This window comes from Protopterus annectens, chromosome 10.part0, assembly GCF_019279795.1.
Source record: "Protopterus annectens isolate FY-2018-M chromosome 10.part0, PAN1.0, whole genome shotgun sequence".
Classification (NCBI taxonomy): Eukaryota; Metazoa; Chordata; order Ceratodontiformes; family Protopteridae; genus Protopterus; species Protopterus annectens.
In genome coordinates this window covers 1468433843-1468461488 of record NC_056744.1, presented here as the reverse complement: position 1 = coordinate 1468461488, position 27646 = coordinate 1468433843, and the positions used below count along the sequence as shown (strand labels likewise).

At 37.6% G+C, this 27646-nt stretch overlaps 1 protein-coding gene across 1 annotated transcript in view; it reads left to right on the top strand.

Annotated features, from left to right (window-relative positions):
* The window catches only part of LOC122813657 (integrin alpha-X-like), a 3682398-nt gene that overhangs the window by 2586105 nt on the left and 1068647 nt on the right, over positions 1-27646 (top strand). The window lies entirely within an intron of this gene.

Genomic DNA, 27646 nt, shown 5'->3' with positions numbered 1-27646 from the left:
TCACTGAGATGTTCTGATATCCTAAATTTCAAAGTTCTCAGTGGCGGATTTAAGCCTGGGCGCAAGGGCGCGCGCCTCCCCCTTTTTTAAAGCCATTATTCATTTGTGGCTTAAAAAAGGAAATGCACTGTTCTTCTATAGAAATCTGTTAATGTGCTGCCAAAACAGTATCTTTCCGTTTCATTTTCCCAGCACTTTTTTTATTGCTTGTGTCAAAGATGCATCAGGAGATACAATTGGAGGTTTCAATCAGGTGACCTTTTCTATAATCCTCAATAGTTCCTCCAACTGCATCTCAGACTGTAGTTCCCTGAAGTTGTGGTTGGTGATAGTTTTGAATAGAGTTGATTTCCCAGTTACTAGAAGCACTTGGTAGTAGTGGCTAAGCCAAAAGTGCAGATTTGATGTGATCCCGAAGACCTTGTTACAGGAATTCACAAGTGAGAATAAAACATCAGTGCTCAGAGAATCTGAGGTAATTTTTATTTTCCTTATGCAAGTCTTGAAGAAATCCCGCCAAAGTGGTACAGTTGTGCGTATCCCTCGTTTGGCGCTCTAGTGTACTTTTTCAATGAATCTGCTTCTGCACCTGCCTTACATATATGTTACTTTATTTTGTATGGAAAGAGTCTAATTAGCAAATATACCTATAACTGATAATTTATATTACCATAACATGATTGTTTATCATTAAAGAAAGTCACTGTGCTTATTTACATACTTCTCAACCTTCCAGGTTTTCTCAGTGTCCTGATTTTTGCTTCATATTTTTGCTCTGCTATTCATAAAATTTGTGTTTTTTTCTGGCAAGTGACTTAGGACTTAAGTCATTAAATAATGACACATTTTAGTCTGTGCAAGATTTGTGAAAATCGTTACAGTTGAGGGGTACGGCTGCGTACATTAACAAATTTAGGTTCGTTGAATGAACTTCTTTATATTGTTGCATAGGAGGGGCTGACATAATCCTCTGTTTTTGTTAAACAAACAGTCATTTATTTGTTACAGGAAATTATGTAAGTTAATGCATTTTACATGTGTCCATAGCTGATCCAATAATAGTAACTAAAATAGTTGGGATGTTTGTGTTCTGATTAGTCAGTGCTCAGCTGCTTTTCTTGAACTCCTTTTACTGTACTTTTTTACTCCGTCTAATAGTCCACATGTGTTACATCTGCTTACGGGTACTGTTTTGACATTTTTTTCTTCTTGGTCCCATCTCCCATATATGATTGCAGACTTTTCATCCCCTAACCTAAACAGTTACTGGAAACATATTTAATTTCAGAGCTTTCTGCTGAAGTATACAATGATTGACAGAGCACCACAGAGGTTTGAGGCCGTGTCATTCATTGCCAAGATCAAGGTAGGTGGGACCAAACAGAAAGCTCAAACTTTGGAGTTGTATTGTATGGCTACAGAGTTGACAGTACAGTGTGTAACTGTGGTTTGTTAGCAGGTATTTTTTTAATCTCTGTCAGGAAGTCAGATTTTACACCGAGTTTGTACTCTTTGTCATAACAGTGAGCAGGTTTGCAAATGTTAATTTCGTCAGTAAGAATTCACGGCAGAAATTGTCGCTTGCATTTACTATGAAAAAAGAAAGGCACATAAAGATAGCTTGCCTGTGACAATCTGAACAATTAAAGCATGTCACTCAACAGAAATCATTCATCATTTCTACAATAAAACACAGAATTAAAGAATGAATGAACTGTGCTCTTATTTACGCTTCCTCTGCATTTACTGGCATTTATATAGACAAAGCAACAACTACTTCTAATGATCTGCACAATCACCAATTGTATTTGTGTGTATACAAAAACAGGTAGGACATAGGCAACAAAATTTTATCATTTAGATGTTTTGATCAGGCTGTAAAATAACTGTAATTGGTCAGTTATGGGTGAACTGTCCCGATTTACTGTGATTCTCCGAGTAAACACTGCATTTTCTTACTGCAGTGCTTTTATTTTAATTAAGCATACATCTATGAGTGAGTGCATTTACTTTTTAACCTGAATTTGCACACACATGCTAAAGCAGCCCCTGTTCCTTCCCCTTCTGTCAGATTGCCACAGTGCTTCATAGTTCACTTGGAATGAGCCATGTAGTCTGTGGGAATATAGGGATGTGTTGAAACTAAACTGCCTTCAGACATGAGCCAAAGTATATTAACATTATGCTGTCGCCCCTACATTTGTTTTTTACATGGTATAGTCCACACATAATAGCTGCAGTTTTGAGAGAATTACTAAAAGCAGTAAAGCTGGGACCATTTAAGTTTATAGATTTTGAAGATTGTCATCCCTACCAGTATGCACTTTAAAAACCTAAAAGTTTCAGAGGGAGCCTTCCATCACAGATAACTTCTTTCCTGACCTTATTCTTCACTGAACCTAAAAACTCAGAAGAAAAGGTAATGATTTCAAAATGTGTATATACTTTCATAAAAAAATGGGAAATCAAAGAATTTTAACCTCTCAGTTTAGTACCAGGTGCAAGGCAGCCTTTTATTTAGAGTAAGCTATGGCCATTGTTACACATAGTTTAATTAGAAAGTTTGAAAAACTGAACTGAGTAGTAAATTGTTAAATGTTTATGGTGGCTTGAAAAGTGTTGAGCACATCTTTTCCTTGTTATAACTCATTGAGGTTCAGTGGTTTAATAAATAACGTGTAAGGTTGCTCCCATAGGAAATGATTATTCATTATAACTTTTAACATTTCAGAGGTGGCTGACATTTAATATCTAAATTCTGTTTTCTTTATTGTTTAAGTACTACAAGTAAATCTATCTTGTCATAATTTTGCATTTCGGCATTTGTTTTGGTGGATTGAGGTGTGTTTAATAAAAAGACAGAAGCATCATAATCTATTATAGAAAATGTATAAATATATGTATCTCTCCCTTTCTCATTCTCTTCAAACGTGTGTGTGTCTGTCTGTGTGTATGCATGTTTGTATGTAGAATTAGAGTAATTTATATAGTATACAAAAGGGAGGTGTTGTGTGAGTCTGTTAAGCTGCTGCACACAATGCATATAGACACTCAACATTCTTCTAATAGTAATGAACTTTGTTAGTCATTTGGGTGAGTTGTTGATGGTGGCTTAATTTCAGAAAGTTTAAGGTGATTTTGAGTCAGACTCTGATGTTAAAGTTTTATACTTTTTATTCTTCAAAAAATGAGTGCTGATGTAAAACTGAAGGAGTTGGGTCTAGGAATGTGGTATGGTACTAACACGGTACAGCTGCTGCACTAGCAGAGTTCCTGCAGGTGGGTGAGGCTGATGCTACTGTGCTGCACATGCAGTGACAATCACATGCGAGAGGAGAAGGTGAGGTAGCTGGACTGGGCAGTGTGTTTCTGTCTGCTGAGGAGAAGAGGACAAGACTCATGTAGCCCTCCCAGTTTCAAGGTCAGGTGAAAGGTGTTAGGGTTCAGAAGAATGTCTGTGTTACCCTTCATCTTTTGTATGTGTGTGAGGGATGTACTACTGACATTTGTGATGTGAAGCACATTATGAAGCATGCAGATAGAAACTTTGAACAAGGGAACACACTCCATTTAATGCTGTATTACGGTTCTGCAATCACGTAAAATGCTTTTTCATGTTGAATTGAATCCACAGTGTGTGTGTGTATATGTCTGTCTGTGTCTGGTGAACCTTTTGTTGTTTTCTGGTTGCAAGTTGCAGTGAATCTGAGCATGGTGGCATCACCCCGCTGGGTAGTTTTTGACATGTTTCCTAGGTGGTTCACATATCTTTATTGAATGGTGCTGTACTGTACTGTACTACTGTATTTGTGTGCTAAATGTTTAATGATAAAGCAAAATTAGTTGTAATTTCTTTATTGTGACCACATGTACGTAACAGTATTTTAGCAAAATATGGAAAAATAGAAGGGTTACCTATGCCTGATGGTGTGTGTTACTTAAAGCCACAGTTTCCCTTGACTTTATTTATTTATTTTTGCACTATCATAATCTCTAACATCAAAGACAAACCTGCGCGTGAGCAATTGCACGGCTCAAGGAAACAAAGTCATACAGGAACCAAAAAATTGCGAGCCAGCAAACAGTGACTAGAGAATGAAAAAATTGTATTAAGTGAACATAATCACAGCAAAATCAGCAGTTACAAACCAGTTTCGGCTGGCAAAGCACAGTCTTCTTCAGTGTACAAAAATCACGAAATACACAGCTGTTTTTATCTAATAAGCAGACATCCTATTGGTTGAGCCCTAAAGGTGTTCATTAAGTCCCGGGGGGAATAACCCTCCCAGTCTAATGATCCATTTCTTTTCTTTAATATTTAATATGGAATGCCATCCTGTTTTATTTGCCCTGTTTCCATGTATTGTGTCAATAATGATGAAATTAAAATTAGATGTTGGGTGAACTAGTTGGTGTTTATAAAGGGCATTATGCATTCTTTTTTGTTTGATGTTACTGATGTGTTCAGAAATACGTATTCTTAAAGGTCGTGACGTTTGTCCCACATAAAAGGAACCACAGTTGCAAGAGGCCAAATAGATGATCCAATCACTTGAACAATTGAAAAAAAGTTAAGGTCAAAAATCTTGGGACAGTTACGACTGGAAAATTGTTTGGACTTGTTAATGTATTTGCAGTTGGTACAATGTCCACATGGAAAACAACCTTGTAATGGTTCACCAGATAATGTTGTTTGTAATAAATCATGTGTGTGGTTGTCCCTGTGTTTATAGTGATTGAAAAAAGAATTAAGGTTTTTACATTTCCTGTAGGAAAATAGACAGTTGTCTGGGATAATATTGGTGATATCTGAGTCACATTGAAGAATATTCCAATGCCTACGTACACTTTGGATGAGGCGATTGGAATTGCGGGCATATGTAGTCGTACGCCTGAGGGGTTGTGATGGCTTATTGTTATGTGTCCTGTATGTAAGTAAGTCTGATCTCTCCATAGAGCTAACCTTGTTGCTGGCCATGGATATGTCACCACTCTTGTACCCACGAAGTTTAAATCTAGTGGTTAGATCCGATTTGTGTTTCAAAAAGGTGGTATCATCTGAACAAATGCGTTTAGCACGTATAAATTGAGACTTTGGGATATTGCGTGCTATGTGGGGTGGATGATAGCTGGAGGCATGTAAGATGGAGTTGTATTCTGGAAACTTTCTATATACCTCTGTACATAGAGTATGATCCGCAGACCTCTGAATTAATACATCCAAAAATGTGATGGTATCCCTATCAAAATTGACAGTAAAATGCAATCCCCATGCATTATTGTTTAAGTAAGTGACAAATTCCATCAATGAACATTCGTCCCCCTTCCATACCAACCAAACATCATCAAGGTAACGTCTCCATATATCAATCTGTGACAAAAAGATGTTTCTGTCCCTATCGTATAGAATGTATTTCTCGACATAAGCCATAAAAAGATCAGCATATATGGGGGCAAAAGAAGCCCCCATGGCTGTCCCTTTAGTTTGCCAGAAACATTGTTCTTTGTAATAGAAGACATTACTGTTGAGAACATATTGAGCTAAACCAACCAAGAAAGCATTGAAGTCCAAGCTATACAAGTTTGAGACTTCGAGCCAATAAGTTAATGCATTTAACCCATCTTGGTGCGGAATGTTAGTATAAAGGGCACTTACATCCAATGTGCATAATAACCAACCAGGCTCAAGCTGTGTGTCAGAAATAATCTGTAAGAAGTTTGTGGTGTCCTGTAGGCGTGATCGAATGTTGGGTAGCAAAGGTTTTAGATAGTTGGTCAGAAATAATGAAAGAGGCTCTGTGATGTATCCCCTGCCAGATACAATTGGTCTGCCTGGTGGATGGGAAAGATCCTTGTGGATTTTCGGTAAAAAATAAATGTACTGAGTTGTTGGGTCCTTAACCAGAAGTTGATTCATGATATCATTGGTTATAATTGCATCCTCCTTGGCTTGTGTTAAATACCTTTCAGTCTGTTTGCTAAACATGGTAGTTGGGTCTACAGACATGTGAGAGTAATATCTTTCATCATGAAGTTGTCGCATGGCCTCATTGTCATAATCAACCCAATTGAGAATGACCACAGCACCACCTTTGTCAGCTGAAATAATGACAATATCCCTATTGTTTTGCAGTTCCAGAATAGCTTGTTTTTCATTGAAAGATAAATTATTATGTTTTAATGGAATGTCTGAACCAAAGAAATGTAAATCCTTAAGTACGCTGTTCTGGAACTGCAGGACCATCGGATGCATTGGTGGGGAAAAATAAGATTTGTAATATGTAAACCTATCATGGTTATAAGTAGAATCTGAATCACCAAAAAACAATTTTAAATTCAAAAGGCGACAGAAACTAACAACATCTTGTGCAAATGACCCCTCAGAAACAGTAAAGCCTGGAATGAATGTAAGGCCTTTATTTAACATTCTGGTCTGTGTGGGAGATAATTCAAATTCTGACAGGTTTAGAACATTATAATGTGGTATATTCATTTCGCCAAAGCAATGTTCAGTAGACCCTGAATGTTCTGTATTTCTGCGGTGTTTGCGCCCGCCCCGCTTGACTTTAAGCCTAAAGGGGTGGACCCTATTATTCTTTTTGGAGATGGTGACCCTGAGACTGCTGGAGATTCATTATCAGTGCATGACGAAGTATCCTCAAAAGAGGAAGTGGTCTCCATGTCATCCTTTCTTAGGATTGACCTAGGTCGTTTTCTCTTGTTAGTGGGTTTATATGGAGTAGTGGTAAACCTAACGTGTTTTGTGTTGGATAGAAATGGAGTACCCCTTTTGTAGTCCTCCTGGTCCCTTGTAAACTTCTTAGTTTTTCTGGATTTAAGTTCAGCATCAAGCTTCCGTAGATCCGAAGCCACATTATTTAATAATTTCTTAAAGAACGGTTCATGTTCATAAACCTTGAGTTTACCAACCAAAGTATTGATCTCATCCAATTCTTTGTCAATGGCCCTGTTGTGAAACTTATATAATTCAACAACAAAAGCCATGGTGGCTTCTTGTTGAATCTTTAACCATTGTTGACTGAGCTCATCATCAGCATTTGTCACATGGGGAATGGTGCATATACGCAGCCCCCTTGGGGTAATTCCTGCAGTCTGGTAAGCTTTAAATAATTTGCTGTGCCAGATATTGGATCTCAGTGATCTAAGATGCTTATTTAAATTATCAAAAAGCATACCACAATTAGATTCTGAATCAACCAAATCAGGCTCCCCAGTGTTCCCTTGATTAGAAGGACTGAGTCCAAAGACCCCAAGTTCCTCTCTATCAGCAGCCAACCCAAGGATAAAGCTGGAGAAATCCATCTTATGACAACAGAAGAATAATAATCACTGACCATAAAAATGATTAGGAAAAAACTGACAATAATAGCCAAAACACACTACAGCCACGTCAGTCAAGAAATGTGTATATTCAAATGGGTAAGTGGACCATAACAGCACTCAATATTAATTGACAAAGCTGCGTCCAAGAACCCAAGTCTATGGATTCAGAACTGAAGGAAATCCAGACTCGTTGGCACAGAATATAAAATGTCTAGAAAGAAGATCAGAGCAATTGGTGATCGGCAATGGTTGTGCAAACAAAAGGATAGAGCAGGTCTATGCTTACTTCTTACAGATTATTTCTGACACACAGCTTGAGCCTGGTTGGTTATTATGCACATTGGATGTAAGTGCCCTTTATACTAACATTCCGCACCAAGATGGGTTAAATGCATTAGCTTATTGGCTCGAAGTCTCAAACTTGTATTGCTTGGACTTCAATGCTTTCTTGGTTGGTTTAGCTCAATATGTTCTCAACAGTAATGTCTTCTATTACAAAGAACAATGTTTCTGGCAAACTAAAGGGACAGCCATGGGGGCTTCTTTTGCCCCCATATATGCTGATCTTTTTATGGCTTATGTCGAGAAATGCATTTTATACAACAGGGACAGAAACATCTTTTTGTCACAGATTGATATATGGAGACGTTACCTTGATGATGTTTGGTTGGTATGGAAGGGGGACGAATGTTCATTGATGGAATTTGTCACTTACTTAAACAATAATGCATGGGGATTACATTTTACTGTCAATTTTGATAGGGATACCATCACATTTTTGGATTTATTAATTCAGAGGTCTGCGGATGATACTCTATGCACAGAGGTATATAGAAAGTTTCCAGAATACAACTCCATCTTACATGCCTCCAGCTATCATCCACCCCACATAGCACGCAATATCCCAAAGTCTCAAATTATACGTGCTAAACGCATTTGTTCGGATGATACCACCTTTTTGAAACACAAATCGGATCTAACCACTAGATTTAAACTTTGTGGGTACAAGAGTGGTGACATATCCATGGCCAGCAACAAGGTTAGCTCTATGGAGAGATCAGACTTACTTACATACAGGACACATAATAATAAGCCATCACAACCCCTCGGGCTTACGACTACATATGCCCGCAATTCCAATCGCCTCATCCAAAGTGTACGTAGGCATTGGAATATTCTTCAATGTGACTCAGATATCACCAGTATTATCCCAGACAACTGTCTATTTTCCTACAGGAAAGGTAAAAACCTTAATTCTTTTTTCAATCACTATAAACACAGGGACAACAACACACATGATTTATTACAAACAACATTATCTGGTGAACCGTTATAAGGTTGTTTTCCATGTGGACATTGTACCAACTGCAAATACATTAACAAGTCCAAACAATTTTCCAGTCATAACTGTCCCAAGGTTTTTGACCTTAACTTTTTTTCCAATTGTTCAAGTGATTGGATCATCTATTTGGCCTCTTGCAACTGTGGTTCCTTTTATGTGGGACAAATGTCACGACCTTTAAGAATACGTATTTCTGAACACATCAGTAACATCAAACAAAAAAAAATGCATAATGCCCTTTATAAACACCAACTAGTTCACCCAACATCTAATTTTAATTTCATCATTATTGACACAATACATGGAAACAGGGCAAATAAAACAGGATGGCATTCCATATTAAATATTAAAGAAAAGAAATGGATCATTAGACTGGGAGGGTTATTCCCCTCGGGACTTAATGAACACCTTTAGGGCTCAACCAATAGGATGTTTGCTTATTAGATAAAAACAGCTGTGTATTTCGTGATTTTTGTACACTGAAGAAGGCTGTGCTTTGCCAGCCGAAACCGGTTTGTAACTGCTGATTTTGCTGTGATTATGTTCACTTAATACAATTTTTTCATTCTCTAGTCACTGTTTGCTGGCTCTCAATTTTTTGGTTCCTATCATAATCTCTGCCATTAAATGGTTCCATTTTGTGCCAATTCCACTGGATCAATGGGATAAAGTTCCAAATACATCCCAGCTGACTCCCGTTCAGTTAGTGGCTTAAGGTTCCTGCTGGCTTCTCTTTAGGAGTGAGGTTCTGGGGGACATGCTAGTTACAAGACTATCACTGTGTTGCCAATGGGGATACTGGAGATCACAGCAGTTCATTGCCAAGCTAAGTTTCTGTTGGAGTCACAGATAAGGGTTGCATTATTGTAGAGATGAGTATACACTTTTGAAGAAATCTGTATCATGATGACGACTGCACAAATAGTTGACACTGAAATCATTGATCAGAAAGCGTTGAGCATCTGCGCCCCCCCCCCCCCTTTGCAGATTCCTGGGTCCGCCACTGGGTCTGGAAGTTTGATCTATGTAGAAAGCTGAGCAGCTACAATTAGCCAAGTAAATCTCCCAATCGGAAGTACAATTGGCAAAAAAATCTAATGTCAAAGACTTGAGGGGTGTTCTGACTGCTAAAGCTTTTGGTTTTTAATAGCCTGGAACAATGGATACAATGGCTGCAAGGATGGCAACCAATTAGGGGCTCACCTGACAAAGTGGTTTGAATTGATTTGGTATTGGAAGACTGCCCATGTTTGAAATGGTTTAAAAATGCAGCAAGATTTTTGCCTTTACGAAATGAGAAAAGACATCTGTCACCCAACAATTCACTGAGTCTAGTATCACATGTCAAAATATTCCAATTTTTTGAACAATATTCATTAATGCCTTAGTATTACGTCCATAGGTGGTAATTAGTCTAGGTAGCCCACCTCCTCTGTCACCCTTTTCTTTATAGAGAAGAAGGTTATCCCACTCCATATTATCAACCACATGTTTTGTGTGTATAACTTGACCCATTTTGTAACCTCTGTCCCTGAATCTAAGAACCAAATCATCTCTAAAATGTTTATAGGTGTTATTATCGAAACAAATGCGTTCCATTCTCATGAACTGAGATTTAGGGATATTCTTACAGGTGGATGAAAGCTGGTGGCATGGAGAAGCGAATTATTTTTGGGAAATTTCTGGTACATTTCAGTGTACTTGGCTAATTGTAGCTGCTCAGCTTTCTACATAGGTCAAACTTCCAGACCTTTGAAATTTAGGATATCAGAACATCTCAGTGAGATAAAACACCACAAAGAAACTAATGCCATTTATAAGCACACCCTGTCACATAAAAATGCATATTTTAGTTTTACTATTATTAATAAAATTATGAGACCCAGGAATAACAAATTGGGTTGGCATGATTTGTTGAACACTATGGAGAAAAAATGGATTGTTAAGTTAGGAGGTCTCTTTAAACCAAGACTTAATGAGCATCTTTAAGATCACCTCTCTTTCTTTTTGTATTTAAGTATTTCTTTATTTGTTACTTTTTCACACTGATGAAGGCTTTGTATTGATTCAACGGAAACCAGTTTGTCTTTTAAAGAATACTTTCATTAAAGTATTATCTGGTGCCATTGTATGCTGGTCTCTTTATTCTTTTTTTGGAATGCCCTACTGTACATTGAGCCAGCAAAAACAGGTACTTGCTGTATTGTGGATGCTCTCTTTCTTACCTTTTCTTCTCACTGGAGAAGAAGGTCAAGGTGGAGCCTCTTCAGTTCACCATAGTGATGCTGTCAGAGCTCATCAGAGCAGGTGATGCCTCTAGCATTACTCACCACCCAGCAAGTGTGCATCCAGCATCAACTTTATACTGGGAAAACAGATATTCCCTCAACAGGCTCACCATCTGGTATGTATGTTGGAGATACTAAAAGGTTTTTATCTTTCTACTGCATCATATGTGAACCTTTCCATAGATATGCTGTTATGAGGCCATATCCACTCTCTGGGTCACATTGTGTATTGAAGATGAAAGATCAGGCACAATACCATATATTGCAGGAACCACATAACATAGAACTTTGGGCAGCACAGTGGCATGAATCACATTTTAAGAATCACAGGGATAAGTGACAGCTGGGTCATGGTCATGATGATCTGCAGAAAAGCATGATGTCTGTGATTGCTAGTGTCCTGTGGATGTGTACCAGCATTCTTGGGATGCACAGCCATGCACACCTTCATTGAATTCAGTGATGGTGCTCAGTTTGAACTAGGCCCCATAGCATGGAATGTAGTACATAACAGATTGTGTAATCAGTGTGTTTCAAAAAAACATTGTGCTATACTTCCTCATTAATATGGCAGCCATGTTATGAGCCATATTATAGCATGGTTGATGCCATGTATTACACTTACCAGCTGTAAGATACAAGAGATATGGATACTTCCCTGTGGTCACATTTAGGGAAAGTGCTAGCTTACTGGATTACTGCAGATGCCCAGCACTGCAGCGTTTACTCAGGATTCATGGCTGAAACAAACACGCACACATGTTTATCATAGAGTGGACCAAACTCTGCCACTGACAGGTATATAAGTGCACTGGGGGCTCAAATTTAAAGGTGCACACATGTTTATCATAGAGTGGACCAAACTCTGCCACTGACGGGTATATAAGTGCATTGGGGGCTCAAATTTAAAGGCCAAAGAAAACAGGTAGGACAGGTGGATCACTTACATCAAACATGCATTATTGTATCTTTTGGGAAGTCATCTACCCCAGGGAACTACTACATTGACAATACAACCCTAATAGTTGTTCAGGGTTTGGGAACATATATAGACAATGACCTAACTTTTGGCCAACATGTGTCTGTTGTTCTACGAAAGACCTTCTATATTACACAGCATATAAACAAAGGGATTGTGCCTAGTTCTAGGAATGTCATTGCTCCCCTTTACTCAACCCTCATTAGGCCAGTCATTGAATATAATGCTGTTTTTGGCATGTATCTGTCCAGACACATGCAACAACTGAACACCCACAGAGATACCTTACTAAAAGAATACAAAGCCTAAGCAACTCAAAGTCCTGTCACTATACTGGTTATCCTACAGATTGCAAAGCATAATCCCACCCATTACTGATGGACTTACTGCACATCAGCAAGTCAAATAGCATCACAAATGCTCTCTCTAGGGATCTAAAGCTCTTCTGCAACATCAGTACAACAGTTTGGAAGGATAGGTATATCTAGCGGTTATGGAACAGACTCACCACTCACATAAAACAAAGTTCATCCCTGTTCATTTTCAAGTGCAACTTAGATCTATGGACAGAAAAAAGAAAATGTACCTCTAGGACTGCCCCCCCCCCCATACTACTAATGGACAGAGACAGCTCCTAAATGCTTTATTACATGCATTGGTCCCCTCAAATTATCTATGGCATGACCCCATTTATTCTTATTAGGAATAATGTAAAATTATCGACTATGGGATGGCTAAGGCCTATCTATAACCATATATCTATCTATAACCAAATATGATAGGTCATTTTGAACACAAATAGAAAAAATAGCTAGGCTTAAAAAGGCCAGCAAGGGCAGCTAGCCTTGTACTTTCCTAACCTGTGAACTTATCAACCTTCATGAGAGCATCTGTGGTGCTATTTGGCCCCTTGGTGCATAAGGATGGAGACCTTATTGTAACCCAGGTGACCAAGGTTTGATTAGTGGCCATGGTACTAGAGAATCCAGACAGGGAGGAAGAAGAGTGAAGGGGCATAGTTTGTTCACATCTCATGGGGTGGCTGGGGTTTATGTACCCTCTGGGCACACTGGGCAGTATGAGAAGGCAAGGCCTCTTTGCATTCCTGTCCCTAACTTCTTGCCAGTTGTGCATAAAGTAAGGGCTGTGGAGAAAATAAAAAAAATTCCAGCCATCTCCAATGGCTGCCTAAGTGATGGTGCTGCCTGGTTGATCCTCACCCTATTGAAAGGGAACAAATGGACCAATTAGCCAGGAAGGGGTACTCATAATCAACAGAAATCAGGGGTAAATAGCCACAAAGAAATAAAAACACCTATGGGATTGCACATTCCTGTGAGATGGTTAGCCATCAGGTTGACCCCTAATGTAGTTGCATGTCAGAGACACTTAAGGGTTCCTACTTTCTCAGTCATGACACTGACAGAACTGCGCTTATCAGTGGTGTACGTCAGGGCTGCTAAATGAACAGTGTGCGCCACAGGTTAGGAATGCACATGTTTGCACCTGGGGGATGTACTAGATTGTGTGTGTGTGTGTGTGTGTGTGTGTGTGTGTGTGTGTGTGTGTGTGTGTGTGTGTGTGTGTGTGGTAGCAGCACATATCACACAACACCAAGCCAGCTGGCTATATCTATTGCCCCTACACCACGTTGCCTAGCAAGTATACACAGCGCATAGAATCTTAGCTATTTTTATCCTTTTTATCGATGCAGTGATGATATACAGACTGGCTGATTGCTTCAGCTCATCTTGTTACTTTTAAAAAATTATAAATGGCGCAGCCATGTCCATTATCAACATTTGCATTAGCAGTAGCTGTCATTTCCATAGTGAATTTATTTGAATGTCATTTTGTAATCATTTGCTTCACGTGCCTACCAATTATTTTCATGGTAGCATGATCCCGCTAAGTGTCTCTCTGAACTGCCCTCTCTCTAATCATTACAGCTTACCTCACTATTTCACATAACACATTACACTATTTCTGCATACCCCCTCTTGTTTAATACAGTGAAACATATTTTTCACTTATGTAATAAAACTATTAATAAAAGTATTATCAGTAATGTAACACAGCATACTTTGTGCAGCGTGCAAATTAAATAAAAAATGCTTGAGAAAGTAATAGTCATCCACCATCTGGAAAACTATGTTTAAAATCAGAAGAGATAGTCTAGGTTTTATTTGGTTGTGTTACAAACAGTGATAGATATTGGTGGACAATGGTAAACTGATGAATTCTGCTCCTAAGCCATTTATCTGTTCAAGAGGTTAGTTTAGTTAGTTATTTTAATTTGTTTACTGGGTGGTGCTCTGATCCCAGTATACCTTTTACAGACACAATTAATGAGTCCCAGTAATGCACAAAAGAAAGAAAATGCCCAAATGTGGATCCATGAATCATCAGCACATGCACAGTCATTGCATGTAATTAATTACTATAGCTTCTGTATGAAAATAACAAAAATTGTGTTTAAATTTTTTAAAATACAGGTCGAGATATTCACTGCTGACTGATACATACTGTTTTTTTATGCATGTGTTCCCACCAACGCAATTCCAAAAGAAATGGTGTAGAGGAGCAGACAGTCTCGCTATCCTGCTCTCACTACCCCAAATTGAGATTTCCAACCCAGCCTCTGGGAGACATTATCCTGGTGGGGCAGGTTTCACCCAGTTTGGTACCTCACAGCACAGAGGTGATGAATTGCTTGGAGTACAGCTTGGGTAGGGACAGGTAGTGAGCTGCAGATCATAGTACAGAAATGCAAATGGTGACTCAGACTATGGGTGTAAAGTCTTACTGTGCACTGAGGATAGGAAACTGAGGGAGATGCGTGCAGTAATGCAGGAAGAGAGGCTGGGAATTGCTGGTGTCACAGATGTATGGGCAGATGACAAGAGTGAGTAGGGCATGAAGATGTCTGCATATAGGTTGTCCAGGAATGATAGGGAAGGAAGAAATAGGGTGGAACAGCAACCTACTTAAAGGAGGGCATCAGATATGAGATCAGAGAAGGTGATGACTGACGTAGCATAAATGGGGCAAGTGTGCAGCCAGGTTTGGAGTACTTGCAGTTACAGCAAAAACAGAGGAGAATGCTGGCAGAGCAGTGCAGTGCATTGTCCACTTGAAATAGCACAAAAGTAGAATGAGAGTGTGGGGTAGGAAGAAGAGGTTAAGACTCATAGTGGATCTGAATCTGCCATCAGCAGACTGGAAGATTCTGAATTTCACGATAAAGAATAATGGAAGCTGATTGAGATCTTAAACCATGAAGGTTTGTTTCAGCCACCCTGGGCATAAGGTATTATGTGGCTCAGTCTGGGTGTGCAGTTCTTGCACTCATGGTAAATCAAATCATATAAACAGAAACAAAGAAGGATTCTTGAAATAGTCTGTAAAACCTCCTTAAAATCCTAAATGAAGTAATGGCAGAATATCATCTTCTGAATTCTGGTACAGAAAGGCATTCAGTCCTTCATTTGTGTTAACCTGTAGCAAGCCACTTGCTAAAATTAAAAAAAATAGAAGTCACTTTTTTCTAGCATCGTGCAGTAGATGAGCCACCTACAGCTGTATAAATGAATGTCCAAATTCTTTGTCATGTGTTCTCCCTGGAATTGTGATGTATCAACACTTCTTACTTCATCTTGTTCCATATATCTTTTAATAGACGGAATTAATTTCATGCATATTGTAGCCAGCAGGTTCCTAGAAAAAAAAAAAGCCTTGCTCATGCATGAATCTTTTGATTTAACAGTCCTTTGTATATCGCACAAGTTTGCTTCTAAAATACATTTAGTTACATTTTAAAGGATGCCCAGTATTAGTCTGTCTTCTATCTTATAACAGAAAATGTATATACAAATACTTTTAAAGAGACAGATGCATATTAGTTATTTATGTAAAGTAAATTATCTATTGATCAACATCTAAAAACACCCTCCATATTAATAATTTCTCAAAACAATTAAATTGGTAGATTTAACAACCCTGTCTTTGTCATTATTTGCGATAGTAAATAAGATATTAGGATAATGCAAAAATAAATACATCAGTGTTACAAAATTTTATGTGTAGCTGTTCACAAACATAGTATATAATTTCCAATATTTCAAGTATCAGATGTCAAATATTAAATATTGCTGCTTTATACATACCACAATGCACTTGTTAAATGGCAAACCTTATAAAATTATCTTGCTCTGAGAGTTTTGTCATTCACACATACATCAGCGTAATAAATAGCTAGTAAAATAAAATGTGATTGATGACTTGTGAGGAAACTAATTTAACACACCAGGTAATGTGAAAGTTTAGTTCTGTGTGTTAACCTTTATTTCCGTCCTGTAGTATGCTAAACTGTATGTAGCACACACGGTAAATCATATAAACAGAAACAATGGTTTCAACATCCAGAAGTAATCTATGAAACCATTTTTATAAACAAAATAACTGTAGAATGTCATATTTTACTTGAATTTAGTTACTAAGTTTCAAAAACGAAAAAAATGTCAGAATTTCACATCTTTCATTTGTGCTTCCACATACCAACATTTAACCTTTTAACTTTTGTCTGAATACAGTTACTTGTTATCAAATATTCTCCACATTTCACAAAAAAATGTAAAAAATTTCACCTTTCATTTGAGCTTCCACATAGCAACACTTAACCTATTAACTTTTTTTCTGAATACAGTTGTTATCAGATATATTCTCCACAATTAATTTTTAAGTAGTCTCGTCTCTGTATAGTTCAACATCGTAGTATCAAAAAGTATAACTCTGGCCTGTAATATCATAGCAGAGGATCAGAAAAAGCCATCTGTCATTATTGAAGTACTGAACCCATAACAATGTATGTACGCTTAAACAGATCTAATCCCATGGAAAAAAAAAAAACAGTAACTCTAGAAAGAGCTAGGTCTAATCTCTAAGTCATAGCAGTCTGAGGTATCTGTATGTCACGTGTGTTAGTAATGCACTCTTTTTCATTCTTTACTCATTTGCAATCATATACCCCTCATTTCCCTTAATTTTCTCCAACTAGTAAGTTTCTCTTTCACATCCCCTCAGGGGAATCTGAAAAATTATTATACCATATTATTGAACTCATGTGGTGCTGTGGTAGCGTTGTCGACTCACAGCAAGACGTTGTCCATTTGATTCTCAGCTAAAGCGTCTTCTGTGTGGAGACATGCATGAAAGGGCGTACCTTCGTTGAAGGTTGTGCGTCAGAGCTGGTAACTCGGTACGTAAAAATCTACTACCAATCATTAGCGGACCGGAGTTCCGCTGTGGCGACCCCTAACCGGGAAAAAGCCGAAAGACACAACAACAACAACAACATTAAACTCATAAAGAAAGACAGAAATTACCTGAATAGAGTTGTGTCCTACAAAATGTAATTCTTTGTAGTCCTTATCAGAAAAATAACTTTTCTTTTGAGAATTCACTTATGTACTTGTGTAAATCAATGTGGTTGTGATCATAGTGCACTATTTACATGTGGCAGTAACTTTAACTCATTTAAAAATATAATAAAATACAATAGTAATACACTCAATGGAGTAAACACCTCACACCAATATAAAAATGTGAATAAAAAACAAATAAATAAACTTAGGTGTGGGCGACCATGCATCAAAAACCAAGAACGTAACAAATGGTAATGAACAAGACTTCTTCCTTTAAAAACGATTTTATAATGTGCACAGGTAAGCGCTTTCACAACAGCTTCATCAGACCAAATACACACATTAGCTAACACACCCTTATATACTTAATAGCAGCAGTGAAACCTTATATCATGTAAAAACCTAATAAAATAATAATAATAATAAAATAAGTCAGAGTTATAAGTAGAAGCCGGTGTTTATGTACATAGAATGTATTGTATATAATGAATATTAGTTTCTTATGTAAGATGTGTTTAGATGTTTTTCACAGTATAGTTCATAGATTTTATTAGGTTTTTACGTGATATGAGGTTTATAATAGATCAACTTTAATGTTCTATGTTCAATATGTCTTTGCTGTGTATAAATGAACTAAAGGAATATATATGTTTTAAGAGAAAAATTTCTTATTTGCAGATGGCCAACATAGTGTTAATGAGTTTTTTACGTCACTGCTGCTGTTAAGTATATAAGGGTGTGTTAGCTAATGTGTGCGTTTGGTCTGATGAAGTTGTTGTGAAAGCGCTTACCTGTGCACATTATTAAATCATTTTTAAAGTAAGAAGTCTTGTTCATTACCATTCGTTATGTTCTTGGTTTTTGATGCATGGTCACCCACACCTAAGTTTATTTATTTGTTTTTTATTCTCATTTAAAAATATATTGTAAATTACTGTTACTTATTGGTTCCCAGTCTTTTGAAGAATGAAGGATTCCATAAAGGTGTTCATAAGCCTTTTAATACTGAAATTTCTATTTATTAACCCAAGTTCACTTTTCTTGCAGATTGTAAAATAAGCATATCAAACACTTGGTCTTAGTTTGCTGTCACATTAATGTTTAAAATAAGATGTCACAGTTTCAAATTTACTATGCAGTACAAATGATTTTAATTCCATATGTGTTTGATAAGCATTTGCTAGTTAACCAGGAGTCAAACCTGGAATCGTTTGATTAGCATAACTAAACTTAATGCTTTATTTGGTCATTATTTTAAGCACATAAAATACTCTGAACTCTTTGATGTACTAGCAGTGCAACTGTTCAATTTATTCAGCTGTTCATGTCCTGGTTAGCCAAAAAATAGCAAAGGTACTGTATTTTGTCAGCTTGTAATAGATTGTTTGAAAATAAATCTTGTTGATTTGGGACATTTGGTGAGTGAAATGAAACATAATCCCAAAATAAGCTCATGTATTTTCTCTACTCCATGCAAGACTACTGGTTTAATCACCTAGTTTGCCACCACACTGTCCAAATTTTTTTTTTATAGTCATTATCAATGCCTGATGTACCTATATTTGCATAATGACAAGAACTGATAATATTTTATGTACTTTCTAGGCTTGGTGCCTTGTGAATTATAGCTAAAATCTCTTACAAAATCTTTGTATACTAAAGTTATGTTACCCATTAATCATTCTCTTTCCTGTTTTCCTGTCAGTGATTGCAGCGCATATCAATATACTGTATAACCATTGATGTTCATACATGTATCACCGCTGCAGTAACCTAAGCTATATGGGATGTATCATCTCTGCAGTAGCCTAAGCTATATGCGATGTGTCACCACTGCAGTAACCTAAGCTATATGGGATGTATCACCTCTGCAGTAGCCTAGGCTATATGGGTTTAGCCCTCCTGTGCCAACCAGCTTCTCGAAGGTTTGGGCATCTTCCAGGTGCCCCCATACCAAGAATGGCATTTCATGTAAATGGCAAGAGGAGTGGTAAAAGTTTCAGAGCTTTTTGCTGTCAAAGTGAGAGCTTCTTTGAAGATCCCCATGTTATCTTGTCACTCAGCTGCGATATTCAAGCCAGGCAACAGCTGCGATATTCAAGCCGGGCAAATAAGTCCCCACTGGGAAAAGCCTTCCTTCTGAAATGCAATTTTATATCAAAATTTGTGGGGTTTTTGGCAAGAATTTTGTTTTTAGGAGTTACTGAAACAAAGAGAAAAGAACTATGAGTTATATTAATAGACAGTTTTGTTAGTGCTTCTGTACACTTTTTGTGAGGAAAAGTATTGTATGAATAAAAATTTCACATATTTTAATATTTAGTATGTTTGGAAAAGGACATTGTGCTTGCAGGGGACATTTAGTGATATACTTACCTCAGAATCTATATTTCTCATTTCTTCATCTGTACCAACTCTTCTGGGCTATGTTAACCATTTTCCTATCCTCTTTCTCAGCCTGCATATGGAGCAGCAGTTGATCTCTGCAATACTACCATCTCCAGTGCAAAAAAAAAAAAAAAAAAAAAAAAGGAAACTTACTAAAGGAGTCTTTAGGGGTTTGTCTGGCTCATACTTTGCCTCAGCCACTGGTGGGTGGTTCTGCTGTGGTAGATTGTTGTTCCTCGGACTTCCCATCTTCTTCTTGGGTCCTAATGAGGTAGCATTTGCAGCCACCAAAAACCAGGGGATAGCCAGATCCTCTGCAGCTGTAGGTAAGCTTAGGGCAGGTCAGTGAGAACCACTTTTGTCACTTGTTGGTGAAGGAGCAGATGAAGGGCTATCACTTGACCAGGAGGGGATTGAAAAAGCTGTGATGAGTGTGCCTAAGGGAAAATCCTTACTGGTGGACACTGTGCTTGGTAAGAAAATTTTCCAACATCCTGTGTCTTTCTCTATAGACAGGGCAGATTTACTGGGCTTTGCTAAGGAATTGATTTCTGCTTTTTTCAAGCCAGGTCAAATTTCAGGCAGAAAATGAGAAAGAAAAAGATTTCCTTACCATTCTGACAAGATGTTTCAGTCAGAAGAACAATCAATGAAGGGGGGGTGGGGGGGGTACTTCAGAGGAGTCTTCCCAGTCTGAGCATTCTAATTCCGAAAAAAACATATCTTCAGACTTCCCTATTGAAGAAATCTCTCTCAATTATATTTTATCTAGTATGAGTGAGGTTTTTCAGTGGGAGAAGAATGAAGCCTATATGAGACAGGAAATGTATTATGATTTAATACTATTACTAATTCCAAAAGCTACACTCATTCCTCCTGTTTTACCTGCCTTAGAGAGAGTTTTTCTTACTGCAGGCAGTATGCCTGACAGCTTCCAAGATGTATGACAGGTTATATAAGGTACCCTATCACACAAGTACTTGTTCTGTAATCCTAACGCAGACCTAGCAGTTATCACTCTCTCTAAATCTGCTGCTACTGCCAAACAGTTTAATGCTTCTAATCCCATTCCTTCAAATAAAAATGGGAAATCAATTGGTAGGTTTGGGAAAAAAATGTATTCTTCTACTTTAACTTTGAGGGATTTAAATTGTCAAGCCCATATGTATTTGTTTGTGTTTTTTGAGAATATTCAGAATTTGTTGCTGAGGTAAAAAAAAATAATTTAATACTTCTGTGACAGCTGTTTCTCAGGTAACTAAGCAAATTCTAAAGCTGCTTATGATGCTGTGGATTCTGCTTTCAGAACGGCTGTTTCTAGATCACTTTTGAGGATACTTTCTTGGCTTCCCTTTTAAAACCTTCCTGATGAACAGAGATCTTAAATTCTCTCTTAGATAGAGACTCTCTATTTGGTCCTCCTGCCACTGAGGTGGTTAAGAAGTGTGATGAAAGGGGAAAAGTGATCCATGGAGTGACACAACTTTTATTTAGCCTTCATTTTTTCCAAACAAAATAATTTCTCTCCTTCTTAGCCTCCTTCACCATCAAACAATTTAAGCAGCAAGTGGCCAGTAATCATGGAGGAAAAAACACTGAAAGGGAGGCTCTAAAAAGAAGGAAAAATCCTCAAAAAACAAGGATAGCCTTCCCAGCAAGCATGACTGTCTGGTAGTCCAGGCTTCATCTTCCACCCCTTGCAATCTCTCTATGTCCCCCAGACTCCATCTTCCCTTTTGTGTTCATGTACAGTTGGGTTCTAAGTGTAACCCAACAGGGGTAGTCTTGGAAATGGAAATCAGTCCCTCCCTCTTCTCCAGTAATCAAATTGCTCTCTTTCCTTTCATTCGACAAAACATGCTGTTTCAGGGAGTAATAAAACCAGAGCCTTTCAACCTCCTGGGCTTTCAAGGATTTTTCTAATTCACAAAACAGAAAGATCCTGGAGGCCAGTGCTGGATCTTCTGTTCTCAACCTCTGTGACAAGCTTCCCAAGCTCAAGATGTTATCACTTCAAAGTCTTATACCTTTAATCCCAAATTTAGCTTTCATGTAAGGATGCATATCATCACATTCCTATTACCATGCACTTCAGGTTTTCTTAAGATTCGTTGTGTCTCATTACAGCCGAGTGACGTCTACAGGCGTTTCTGCAGTTACCTCCTACTGCTCCTCCAGGCGTCAAACATTGTCTTTTCATATTTGCAGTAATAATTCCAAAACCGTGCTACACACAAGGCATCAGAATATTTTATCTTGAAGCATATATGATGGCAAACGCAATTGTGTTTGATATATGACCTCTGTCAATAAGTATTTGTTAGAACTGTAAGGTGATAACTTCATTTTTTAAAGGCTGAAGCCACACCCACCGGGAGTTAAAGGTACACACTCAAAAGAGCTCTACTGGAGGAAATGAGTTAAATTATTAGTTCTCTGTTTTACACTGTAGGCTGTCTACTGAGCCATGGGTATTCACAAAATGTCTAGTTCCAGTCATTGGTTACTGTAGACTCTGAAGTAGGGTTGCCAACTGTCCTGTTTTTCCCAGGATGTCCTGGATTTGGCCATCTGTGTCCTTACTCCTGGGAAGGACCTTCCCAAGACACCATATGTCCTGTTTTTGGCACAGTTTAACACAAATTACTATAACTTACTAAAGGTTTCCTTAATGTCCTCAGTGAGAGTGTGCTAGATTATTTGCTGCACATCATTCTGGCAGATGGCAATGCTGAGTACCATTCCACTGCTGTAGCAGCCCCTTCCAAACCAATATATGCTATATGGACTATAAGGTTGCTAACACTATATGAAGTCAAAGACTGTGCTCATCTCCTATGCAACACACCAGATTTCACTGAACATACCCCTCTGGAAATACAATCATCATCACCCCCCAACTCTGAAAATAAATTTTGCGCATTAAACAGTTTAGAATTTGCAAAGACAAAGCAGCCGATGCAAAGATGGATCAAATCTGTATATAGCTCAGATTTCTTGTAAGGGGGACAGACAGCAGGTTCACAATTGCTTCAAGTCTCTTGTCTCAGACTACACAAATTTCCCAGTACAACCTCAAAACATTCAAGTCTGCAAAATCTATCTTCTACCAAACAGCAACAAATCTGACAAAGTATGAAATCCAAAACCAATGCTGAGTGATGGAGTTTAACAGATCAAATAACCAGATATAGTCCAAAAATAATTCAAACTTTTAATCCACAGTATTGTAAGGCACCAGTACAATACAAGTTGCAGTTGATAAGCGCTTTCACCCAAGAATGAGCTTCATCAGATCAAATCACTGCTACCCATGATTCCTTTATATATTATACAACGCCCTATCAAATAATTCAATCAAATATTTAATTAATTAAATCAAGTTACAGTTCATAAAATTCATATGATATAAAAACAGTAAAATCAATATATAAAATATAAAATGAAATTTGCCCCATATTCGTACATCATAGTTGCAAACTCAACAACTACTAAAAACTATTCTATTAGGACAACCGCAATAGAAAAAAATGTGTAAAGGCTTATGAAAACATGTATATATATATATATATATATATATAATAATAATAAACTGTTACCTGATATTATAGAAAATGCATTGTATGTACATTATAATACAGACTCATTGTGTTAAAAGCATGCAAACTCAGATATAGTGTGAACATATACTACCTAGTTCTAACATTCACATTTCTCCTTTTCTTCAGGGCTGGCTTTATAGAGGCTCTCTCATTCAACCCTGAGCCTCTATCAGCTCTCAATCTCATAATCCACTTGCTTTCTCTCTCCTCAGTGTGGTTCCTTATATCTCCACCCCTGATATTAGGCTCTATTTGCTCTAAAGCCCTGAATAGAAAATGATGCTCATTTCCTAACTCAACCACATGTTTGGCTAATGCATTATGTGTGTTACCTTTTTTCATATGGTATATATGTTCACGTATTCTATCCTTTAGCTGACGATTCGTCTTCCCAACATAAAATGCATCGCATACCTGGCAAACTGCCAGGTACACAATGTTCATGCTCATGCATGTAGCTTCTATCTGGGTGTTGAATTGCATATGTGAGTCTGGGTGTGTAAACACTGTGGCATTGTCTATATATATATACATTGATTGCAATGTCCGCATGCCTTAGTGTAGCTAGACCTCAGATGTCGTTCATCCTTCTTGGAATAACATAATAACCTTCTTAGATTCAATTTATTCCTAAAAAGGAAGTGTGGTTCTTCCCCCACCACTTTCCTAATACTATCATCTGTACATAATATTGACCAGTGTTTGCTAATTATATCTTTAAGGTCCATGCAATCATTAGTATAAGGCAGCGAAAACTTGACTTCTTTCTTCATAGCTTGTACATTCTCATAAGTCTCTGATCTTGGTCCATAATATGGAGCCCCTCTTCCTAGCCTAAGTTCATCTATGTCACCTAATTGGTTGTCAATCTCTTTGACACTGTACCCACGTTCTACCAATCTATCTTTTAAATCATTAATCCCTGTTTCAAAACCTATATTAGTAGCATTAAGTCTAGATATACGCATACCTTGCCCTCTAATGATGTTCTTAAATATGTGGTGTGGGTGCATACTATATCGTGACAATATGGTGTTATGGTGACAGGGTTTCCGTTAGACCCCTGTGTTTACTAAACCATTGCCTAATTTCTCAATGAATAAATCCAAGAAATCTATTCTATTGGTTGAGTAATTCATTGTAAACACCAAATAATCAGTCAGATTATTGATCATTTCGAGAAATTCCATTAATGTACTCACATCCCCTCTCCACAAAATAAAAACATCATCTACAAAGCGTCTGTAAAATACTACAGATTGTTTGTATTCCTCAGTTTCAAATAAGACCTCGTTCTCCCAGTGGGCCAAAAACATGTTCGCATAGCTGTTCGCACATGGCGTACCCATGGCAACCCCAGCTTGTTGTTGATATATCAATTCATTAAACATGAAAACATTGTTGCCCAACACTATATCCATAAATTGAGATATTAAATCTATCAAAACTGCTGAATATGTGCTATGTTTAGATAGATATTCCCTAATGTATATGATGCCTATGTCATTTGGTAACACAGTGAATAAAGATTGAATATCAAATGTAACAAATATTAACTCATCAATATCCACTATCTTATTCACACAATCATATAATTCCAACAGAAATTGTTTGGAATCTCTGAGTATAGTGGAATTGTTATTCAACACAGGACGTAAGTGCTTTTCAATATACACAGAGATGTGTTCAGTGACCCATCCTTGTCCAGAAACTACTGGTCTCATGGGTGGGTCACTGACACTCTTGTGTATCTTGGGAAAACCTTGTATTAAAGGAATCAACGGGTTAATGATTCTAAGATAATCAAATAATTCTTTATCAATGGTGCCACCATTGAACATATCTAATAGGATATTTCCAACATATATAATAATATTGTTTAATATGCCTCCATTAATTTCTAAGTAGAACTTATCATTCAGTAAGTTCAACATGGCTGTATTGTAGAATATAGTATCCATAATAACAACCTGTCCCCCCTTATCCGCTGGTCTTATCACTGTTGTTTCATTCATCTGTAGGCTACGTAGGCTCTCTCTCTCCTTCCTACTAAGGTTATCCTTTCTCTTCTTTTGTACATTGTTATTAAAATATTTATAAAACTCATCTTCTGTTAGTTTTAAGTATGCCTCGACAAGTGGATGATGCATTGGTGTAAAGCTACTCAACTTCTTGAACACCAATGATGTTTCCCTTTCAATCACAGTGTGTTCATCATTATTCTGAAATAACAGTTTCAGCATTAAGTTGCGACAGAACATCCTCGTATCCAATATCATATCAGCTAAATTACTATGTCCACTAGGAATAAAACTAAGTCCTTTCTTCAACAAATTAATTTCATGATATGATAACTCATAACTAGAAATATTGCAAACCAATGAATTGGTGCTATACGTATTATCCATATTTGCAGTTATGTCTATTGGATTCACTGTCCTATTTTGCCCCTCCACATTTTCTTTATGGTATGTTGTGGTTGGAGTTCTTCCGAGAACTTCCTTTTCTGTCGCCCTCTGCTTAGAGATCGCCCCCTCTTCATCCCTTTGTCCTTCCTTACAGGTAAGGGAAAAGGAATCTCTCCACTTGCTATGTTAACCATACTCATACTCTTGTTATTTAACTTAGGTCTGACATCCCTATCATTAGCTGTTTTATCTAAATTCAATGTTTTGTTTACAACCTGTACGCTAGGATAAAGGTTCACATCTGTAGACTCTTTATGTACAACCTCATGTATTGTTGTAACATCATTAGTTCCTACATCATTGTCAGCATGTATAATACTGATCACATCTTCAGTGTCTACAGAGCCATTGGTTAACCTAACTGATGTTCTATTCAATAGAGCATCAGTATTAGAGCTCACTTCACATCTTAAATCTTGTACAACAATATTGTCTTTCAAATGAGCATCCAAATTCATGCCCATATTCATAGAAGTAATAGGTTTAGTAATAGGAATAGACTGATTATCACTGGCTTTACTGTGCAAATTTCGTCCATTATTTCTATCAGTAGCATCAGTGCCTTCTCTATCGCCATATCTGGGCCATACAAAGACATGGCCCAAAGAAAAATCTTTGTGGTCACGTCTGATTTTGTTCTGCTTTTGTTGGAGAAGTTTACGTTCCAGCGCCGAAACGCCGTCCAGTAAACTCTCAAACAAAGGCATAATTAAAGTGTCTGGGAACATGGAAAAAATGTCCAATCGTTGTTTCTATTAGTTCATTCTCCTCAGTTAAAAAATAGTCTATCAGCAGTTGCATATACTGCCTACTGACCTCCAAATTAATACGCTGCCATTTAGTCATCAGCTCCGGATGTTGCTCCCCTTGATTCGGCATATTGAAGACACGTAGACCTCTCGGTACTATGCGTTGATCCAAGCAATATTGGAAATGCATCCGTTGCATCTGCAACCTCTTTAAACGGCCAAAATCCTTCTCTATCTTGTCGAGCATATGCTGCAGCCTTTCCAGATCCATTGCCAGCGCACTGTCGTCATCAATATGCTGCACGTTGTTCAGCTGCCAGGAAGCAGCTCTCGAACATAGTAGCTGCTGTTCAAATCTTTTTACCAATAGAACCGAAGAGCCCAGGTCTACACCCCAGGGCTCGTAATCGAGTTCTATGTCTATTTCACTTGCTTGTCTCTGCATCTCATGTATATACGATGTATGCGTTTGTTCGTTATAAATACCAGCTGATCTGCTTCTGTTAAGGCAGGCAAGAAGGAAATAGCATAAATAAACGTACCAAAAGTTGCCTTATTCAGAAGAACACTCCAAAACACTCGTGAGTGTATAAAATATGAAATCCAAAACCAATGCTGAGTGATGGAGTGTAACAGATCAAATAACCAGATATAGTCCAAAAATAATTCAAACTTTTAATCCACAGTATTGTAAGGCACCAGTACAATACAAGTTGCAGTTGATAAGCGCTTTCACCCAAGAATGAGCTTCATCAGATCAAATCACTGCTACCCATGATTCCTTTATATATTATACAACACCCTATCAAATAATTCAATCAAATATTTAATTAATTAAATCAAGGGGACAGACAGCAGGTTCACAATTGCTTCAAGTCTCTTGTCTCAGACAACACAAATTTCCCAGTACAACCTCAAAACATTCAAGTCTGCAAAATCTATCTTCTACCAAACAGCAACAAGTCTGACAAAGTGTTCTGCCAATACAGTACCAAAACACTGCCTCTTTTGTTCTGCCATGCAAGCTTCACCCTTACTAAAAACTGATGTTGTAGTCCAGCGA